This window comes from Eurypyga helias, unplaced genomic scaffold (assembly GCF_000690775.1).
Source record: "Eurypyga helias isolate BGI_N326 unplaced genomic scaffold, ASM69077v1 scaffold33121, whole genome shotgun sequence".
NCBI lineage: Eukaryota > Metazoa > Chordata > Aves > Eurypygiformes > Eurypygidae > Eurypyga > Eurypyga helias.
The window spans coordinates 123,442-132,557 of NW_010230757.1; positions in this window are offsets into that span (position 1 = coordinate 123,442).

Here is a 9,116-nt window from a genome sequence, read left to right on the forward strand (position 1 = left end):
ACTTCCTTTACTGCTGAATACCACAAAGGCTCAGACAATCTATTGATGATGAAGGTCAGCACCTTCTTAGCAGCCCATAAAGTGAGTCTCTCACAATCAGGTTTGAGACTTTTTAAGATTCTAGCCATTTCTTTAGGCAATGAAGCAACCTAGTTCTTTCATCTTGCTATTTTTATTGTTTGAAAGCCTGAGTCACATCTGATCTTTTTTATTTTTAGTTTTCTTTTGGGGGGAAAAAAACCCACAAATCCCTTAATGTATCTTTTTTTGTTCAGTACTCTTATTTCTTTGTGATAGACATAAGTAATGGCTCATTCAGTGCAAAATCAGAACTCCTTACATTTTTCTTGCTGTGATAAGGGCACACTTGCCATTATTACAGCTGCATTGTCCACATTGCTGCAGTAAAGGTTTTGTCAGCACTTCCCCTCTAAACACTATTTTCACTCACTGTACTTTAACCTGTTTATAAAAATAATAATAATAAATTGGGCTCTGGTCTGAAATTTGGTAAGGTTAATCATGTTTTTTTCATAGTAGTTTGCAGGGATTTAACCATATTATCCTAATTGCTCTTTGAGGCTGAAATATATTAATTGTTTATATGGTGCTGAGTACAACAAAGCGCTAATCTCATTAGGCTATAGACATAAGAGAAATATTAAACTGTATTAATAATTACTCCTAACATCTATCAGATAGCTGGTTCACCAGGCATTCATGCAAAGACAATCTTAGGCTTACTGTTACTGCTACTGTTGTTTAAACACAGTTTAACACAACCCCAAATCCTTCTATTACTCACATAACTTATGGAAGTTAACTAAGGTTCAAGGCAATTATGACAGAAACAGAATGTAGGAAACAAACCCTTAATACTTAACATGTCCTTAAGGATAATGTGCAAAAAGAAATAGGAATTACAATTAAAATAATCAAGAGAAGTTTTCACAAGGTATGTTAATACTGTGGTTGGCACTGCACTCCTGAACAGAGGTTATATGCAGAAAGGAAAGGATGCCATGAAGATCACTGTCCTATGTCCAAGAATCCAGGAGTCTTCTATGAAATAGTTGGGCATTGATTGAGCAAACCAGGAAACTATATAAATCTTTATTCTTGCCAACTTTGGATAGTCTTGAACCGTAATGGGTCTGCTTCCTCTCCCTCCTGAATCTTTTCTTTACTCTGTGTTTTGTCTGCCTTATCTTTCGTGTTTGCCTTTCTAGCAGTAAGAAAACAGACAGCCATAGTCCTGTAGAGCTAGCCTGAGTGATTTAAGAGGCTGTTTTTCCCAGCTGGTTAATACCACCCTTCGCTTTTACCGCTGTGGCTCCTAGTGCATTTCTGTGCAAATTAAAACAGCTTAGGGTAAACAGATTCACAGAAGTACCTGGGACCTGAACTAATCTATTTCATTAGGCACTGAAGCACGCTGGAAATATATACCATGAGCTAGGAGTATCCAGTATGTCAGCCAAAGGACAGGGGAGGAACAAAGAGGGATAGGCAGAACTGGGACACTTCTTGCTCTTTCTGTCTTCTCCAGTGGAAGCCCGTCATATGTATTTATTTGGATTGTTGGCTTAGCCAAGACTCTGGTACATGGCTGTTTAATCTATAACCAACTTTAAGGCAATTTTAAGGTTTAAGGCAGCATCTTACAAGGTTATAGTACTCACTGAAATGGATGAGCCAGTCTCACAACAGAGCTAAACCAAAGATTTTAATATTTTCTATTTTTCTGGGGCTTCTTTAAATACTTGTTTAAAGTATTATTTTAAAATTTTATTTTCTGAAGCGTCACAGCAACAGTTAACTGCCAACAACTTAACACAAAATTGAGCACGAAAATTAACTATTTATTGCTGTAGAGATGCACAAAGATCTTATGAACAAGCTATTTGAATAAAATTAGAGCTGTAAAAGGACAGTAGGCTAACCAGTACAATTATAATTCAAAATCAAGAAGGAACCAGGATCTCCCCAGCAGCATATCTCAGGACAGTGAGGCAAAGCAAATACAGAAAAGAAACATCAGTGATCACAACCTGGAAGAAGGAAAGGGAAGACTCAGTACATGGTGAGGGCTCAGGATATGTGGTTGTTAACCAGTGTGACTAAGGAAAAACGGAGAGAGAAAAATTGAGGATGTTTTCTACATGTATTTTTTTAGGCACTGTGTAACTGTCTTCCTTAGGCTCCCTCCTAGGGAAAATACTTCCTCTGCAAGTGTGGGAGAAAAATACTGCGAGACAAAAGAGACAGCAGGGAAAGCATTTCAGCTCTGCGTAATGATGTCATCCTATTAGCACAAAGCCCTGCATTGTCAATTAGGAAAAAAAGGTCAGCGCTGTGTCTGATGGGGATGTGAAGCCTGGCCAGCCTTCCTCGATTGGATTCAGCAGCTCGGCACTGCAGGAGCAGAGTGGTTCATTTTCCTAGCTAAAGGGCCACTGAGAGGAAAGAGGGAGAGAAAATGGAAATTTTAAAATGGTAAAGGTTTCTATAGCAGGCTCCTGAAAAGTGGAGTTAGGAGGACAAATAATTCTTCTGTGTGAGGAACAAGGATGCCTGTGTGTGCCTAAGGTATAAACAGCCCAGTTTGCTTAAGGTAATCCCTAAATGAAAAGGAATGCAAAGATTGGTCCTACAACTGAGATGTTGTGATGGAAAAGCTTGATTTTTTTTTTTTTTTTTTGGTACTGCAATATTTCCTAATTCTGTTGGGAAGACAAGAAAGCAATTTTTGAAGAGATTACAAAGCAAACGTCCAAGTGTCCTACTTGCTCTCATTCTGAAGGAGATGAAGAACTATTGATTTTCTGAAAAAGATTGCTTTGAAATGGTGGGAGCTGAGTACTTCCAAAGAATAAGTGCAGAGGGGCAAAGTTTGGTTTAGGAGGGTTGCCGTAGACTGTGCTGTGGGCTTCATTAGATCTGCCAACATGCCATTAAGAGGTCTGCATCTCAGAATTGCTCTGGGCAGACCTGCCTCCAGCATGAGGCAGGAATTCAATGAGACTTCAAAGTATGGCCAGAGCTCTCTTTCACTTCACAAAATAATCATATTCCTATGGGACCATACCCTAGGAAAGCCCGAATGTAAAGGAGATGTTAGCAGACCCATAGCAACTTCCATTTCCTGTTGTGTGGTACGCAAAACCGATCAGCCATCAGATCCACAGCAAACGTGGTGTCTGACACCTTGCTGAGATCTAACGTATAGCAAGGGAGAGGTGGCTGAGGATGCAGACCCTTTTCTGACTCTAGCTGTACAAAACAGGTTGCCATAATCGCACCCAACCCTGGTTGCTGGTCACCAACGCAGGATGGGTGTCCCTGTACTGTCCCCTCGGCTCTGTTCATTAACTTGCATAAATTGAAAAGGTCTGCATTAAATGAGAGGCTACCATGTTAACTGTTGCCGTTTCTGTTCTCCAAATGCAAAACTCCACTGGTAACCCTTGTGATGTTTTATACCGTAAAATGTTAGCTGAAACATCCAAGTTACTAACTTGGACCCCCCATTTGAACAAACATAACCTAGGTAGTAATCCTTCTTTTTGGTTACACTAACTATGTAACTAGAATGAAGCTGTGGTGTACAGAAATTTGGCACATCAGTGCTAGAGCTTCGTAAGTCACTAATTTTATTGGACACTTAGTAAAAATATCTAATATCTTTGGGTGTCTAATTATTTGCTCTAGTAAAACCACAAAAACCTTCTCCAAATCAATCAAAAGAAGCAACAGGGAGAAAAGGAAGGCGTGAGAATAATAAGAAGAAAAGGAGGTCAGCAAGTAGGGCTCTGAGAAACTAAGAAAAGGATTAAAAAGGCCATCACATCAAGATGCAAAGTGGACTGAGGGACTACCTTCCTTCTGAATGCCCTTCATATTGCTCCCCTTCCCTGTAGGGTGCGTCTCCCCAGATAGATGCCATTAACTAGAATTCCTTTTTCTCGTCTTTTATTGTTGTGGCTTTTATTTCCTTGGTGCTCTTGTTCTTTATGACTGTGGTATCTGATTTCCAATGTAAGAGCAATAAATGGAAAAAAAGGAGTAAAAACAGTACAATGCAGCGTGAGGGAACAAGGGAGCAGGCAGCGGGTGCTGGTAAGTTCCTCCTTCTCTCATAATAAGGATGCTCTTGCATCAGGGGGTCTATAGAGAAAACAGCCAAAATAGGAAATCTTAAAGACCTTGTGCAGATCTTCCACTGCTATAAAACCACTGATCTCTCCCAAAGATTTTAGCAAGCTTGAAAAGATAGAAGCTGATAAACCTTTTGATGACAAACATGTTGCTATGTTCAGAAATGAATCTTTGCAAAGATGACCATGCAAGGAAAAGACCTCTATATCTCAGCAAACAAAACTAAGTTCTCTTTTGCCAAGTTAGCTACCATATTTCTATGACCCCAGCAGTACAATTTGTCTTGAAGCTTCTGCTCAAGCGACCCTTAAAGGCAGTATTGAAATTCTTCTGCTTGGGTTATGGAGGCTAATAAAGAGCCTGATAACTGGTGAGAAGGCACTGAAGCATTCATGCATATGAAATCATATGAACATCTATAACCTGAGATTTTTTTGATGCTATTAAAAGAAATGCAGAACTGCTGGTGCTTAATTCTCTCAAACTTTCAGAGCTCTTTCTAGATTCAGTTAGCCCTGCAGTGAGTGTTGGTTAAACAGGATGTTTATAAAAACAGCAAGCCAATCCAAACAAGGTGGAGATGTTTGTTTCCAAACCATCAAGGCTTTTTATTTACCTGCAACAAGCTGTCTTAAAAGTTACTGTTTGCGGAAGGTAAGGGCTAACCTGAAATCTAGAGCTGGATTTATTGAGTGGCTTAAATATACAACAGTGAAAACTCCAGGGTGCACAGGAGCAAAAAGGAGGAAACACTCTTCTGGTGGTAATAAGACCTCTTGAAATAGCTAAAGCATCATCATCAGGGACTAATCTCGCTTGGAGTCTGCCTGATTAAAAATCAGAGACAATAATTTTCTTATGTCTCCATAATTCAGTTGAATAACTTAGTTTGTTATCTAATACTACTTTGTCATACAAAATGGTCTGTATGTTGAAAGCCCTGTTCAGGCATAAACTAATTAATTTTCATGGCAGGACCAGTACTGTGCTACTCCAACATAAGAGAAATCGAGGAAGCACAGTAACTCACAGGATGAGGCTGAATTTCCCATTAGATATGTAATTAAACATTATGAGTCCCACTGGGATGCAGAGATGTTAAGCAGAGATATTAAATGAGTTAGCCATAGCTGTGCATTGGTCCCTCCTTGGGTCCTGATACAGAGCACAATGGTGGCAGCTATCTGACCCATCCTCTAGACTCCTTCATACCACCACTACAGTTGCCTTATTTTAATGGTATACCTCCAAGGGATTTCATCTTAGATAAAGTATTCCTGCAGTAATGTTACTGAGAACAAGGCAAAATTCAGGAGTCAAAATATACCATAAAGCACTTGGATAGTCTATCTATCCACCTCCTTATTTCACTAGCTGCTTTAGTAAGTACTCAAAGTTATACTTATTACCTTTCTCACAGCGTGGAATAATGAACTTTAAATATTGTTAGGCAAAAATGCCTGGGAGGAAGGAAAATGAGAAAGGCAGGAAGATAAAAAACTTAAGTGATATCAGGTGAAGCACATGTCAGTAATTTGGGGCTTATATTAATTAAAAAGCTATTTTAATACTTTCCAAAGTCATCATTAAAAAACTAGAAAATTTAGAGTTAGGGTTTTCTGGAGGTTTTTTAACCTGTATATTACAACTATGCATTTCACCCTTAATTGCTCTGTAATTTGACACGCAATGGTTTAATAGTGGCAGCTGAAGCAAATCCAGTAACAACTGAGAGCTAAAGCACGCACAGATGAGAGCTCCTGACAGGCAGAGCTTCAATTCAGCAACTTTGTACAGGCAATAGACTTGTAACATGAAAGTTAGCAGGAAAGAAAAGGTGGTGAGAAAGGACTGGCTGAAATAGCTCAGATTAACATTCAAGGCAGCTCTTTTACTCTGACAGCTTTTAGTTTCTTAGTATGGCTTCTGGTTTTAATTTCTTCTTTTAGCTTAGTGTCTTCATTTTCCAGTGAAGAAACTGCCTTTTGTGCAATTATTTTAATCTCTGTGAATGTTTATTACCTCTGCTGCATTATTTTTGTCAATAGATATTTTAACCTTGAAGTGCTACAAGAGCAGCAGGGAAATTTTTCTTCTTTCCCTTGATGAATAGAAAGGTACATGGCACAGATCCTTTAGCTACAAATTTCCCATCTAGGATGTGTGAGCGAAGCTGGTCTTTGACATGCTTATACGCAGGGACAGAAATCTGTGAGAGCAGTGACAGCCCAGGGAAATCCAGTGGTGGTCGTAGGCCACTGAAAAAGACAGCAAAAAAGTCTGATCCAGCAGTTGACTCTAACATGTTTTGGTGCATTTTATTAAATGTGTGGTTGGTTCTTGCCTTTATTTCCTATAAACTACGCTGGGACTAGAGCCAGTGCTGTCACAGACTAATGCTGATTCTGCAGCCCATGCTTTTGTAACCTTTAAGTCATACTACTCTAATGTTTTATTTTATGACCTTCCTGAGAAAATTCTGCAAAGCTCCAATGGATGCAAGATATTGCAACCTGAATATTAACTTGTAATAAGGTGACCGAACATGTTACATCAGCTGAAAGAGAACCATATCAGTTCCTTTTATCCAGTAGATTTTCCCAGGAGTAACTTGTACTGTTTGGCATGGCTGCAACAGGGATGCAAACATCATGTTACAAACTTTGTCATTAGTAGTGATCTGCAAAAGTGTTCCCTTAGCTCTGAAATTTAGATTTAAAGATGAACAGGGCTTGACAATTGCTTTTGTGTCCTGAGAACAGGTCACTTTTGGCCAGTAACCGAATCTATTGAATTAACACGCTATTGTACATTCAGATTTGGGAGGTGAATATGAGGCTTTGCTCCTTCTTATCATCTGAAACTGTGAATCTCTCTGGGAATTAGTCTTTTGAAGGTCTTACAAGGTGGCTAAGAAAGACTGAGTGATGTGACCTCTTCATGTTGGTTTTAGGCTATGTGTAAAGCTTTGTTTCAAAATTATTTAGAATTGTTTTAACCTTATATCAACCTGTCCACAAAAGAACCAGCAAGAATGAAAGAACCAGCAAGATGTCAGCTATCCTCCCCAGACTTGAGGGTTAGGAAATGGGGTGAGGATGGTGGCACATCCATTTGGCATTACCAAAATCTAGTTTTACCAAGGGCCCAGCAGTGCTGTAATTCATTCCTGTCCCCGTCTGTATGTCATGAAAAAGGAAGTGTAAGAATCATAGGGTGGTTTGGGTTGGAAGGGACCTTAAAGAACATCCAGTTCCAATCCCCCTGCCATGGGCAGGGACACCTTCCACTAGACCAGGTTGCTCCAAGCCTCATCCAGCCTGGCCTTGGACACTCCCAGGGATGCGGCATCCACAGGTTCTCTGGGCAACCTGTCCCAGTGCCTCCCCACCCTCTCCGGGAAAAACTTCCTGATATCTAATCTACATCTCCCCGCTTTCAATTTAAACCCCTAAGGGTGAGTGCTGGACTTGCCCCTTCCTCCAAACCTGCCTGCAAGACACACAACAGACAAACATTTTGAGGCAGCAGCTCACAAGTCCATCAGCTCCTGCCCAGAGCATAAATGTCTTTTTAAACAGCAGAAGCATGAAGATGCTCTTGTACACCTGTAAACCTAATTGCTAAGTACTTTTCCTCCTTTTTTTTTGATGCTGTGTTTTATTCCTCACTGTTACTGCCTTAAGGCTGACCAACCCTGAACTGTTCATTTTGAAAAAAACATTATTTGCTGCTGTCAGAGTGATTCTGGTTTGCAAAGACAGTAAAATCCAGGTTTTTCATTTGTGAGTCTAAGTAAAGCTGTTAAAGCTTTAACCCTCAGTTATTCCCAGCAAGGCATCATTTCAGAGGATGCTGGAATTAAGCTAATAAATAAGTACGGGGGAAAAAACCAAGCCACAACAGAAAGCTAAAGCCAGGGACTTTGAGCAGGGCCTGCTCTGCATCCTGGCTTCTGTGAATTCTTGCTGCAGCTGCTCTTGCAGCTGCATTATTTTCAACATCAATCTGAGCAATGCTATGTAATAGCCTCGTTACAGAGGGACTAAAGAGCTAACAGAATCCTAAAATCTTCAGACTTCCTATAAAATTTACATTCCGAAATACCATATTTAAGCTATTTTTCAATGTTTGAATTTAAATGGGCACAATTAGGGTTGATTTTTATTTTGTTTTTCAACTGGTAGTTATTACATTGAGCAAGTATTCCTCACGGTCACGGTCCTGCAAACACACACATGCAGCATCTTAATTTTATAGGAGTGAGTAGTCTCGCAGAGTGGCATAACGTTAGTCACGCAAACAAGCAGTTACAGAGCTGGAACTTATATTTATAATGAAGAGGTGTGGAATGCAGCAAAACATTTTACACGGAATTCTCTGCATGTCCTTTCAAAGCAGCAGTGATACGTGGAGTTTCTTCACTCTGGGCCTTACTTACCATTTCAGTTGGTAAAAGCCCCAGGGGACTTTGTCAGAACAGAGATAAACCAATGCAATGTACTTTGAAGGACTCTGACTTGTGTCCGGAGGTTGCCCATAAAAGTTTGTCAGTGGTCACATTTGAATACTATTACAGCAGTATTTCACCTATATTTCCTAAATAGTTCTGCAAGCTTAGGTAGGGATATCCTGGCAACACCACCAATTTGCACAGATATAACTAATGATCTTTTAAGGAGTAGGCACCATAAAGGGAGCATGTCTGATAAAATACTTCATTTATTGATTCTACTGTAATGCATTACAGTATTATAATTCCTGAAAACAAGGCAAGTGCAGAATGAGCAGCATGGCCACCTTGAAATACAACTGCCTGAGCTCATCTTATTTAGCAGGCTGCTTACAACTTGGCTTCTAGAAGGTATGCAATTAGATGACAATCTCAGTGTTATTTTAAAAAATGTCTCTAGCCCTCGTGGCTTCAGGAAAAAGCTTTTGGAAATATAATTCAAATA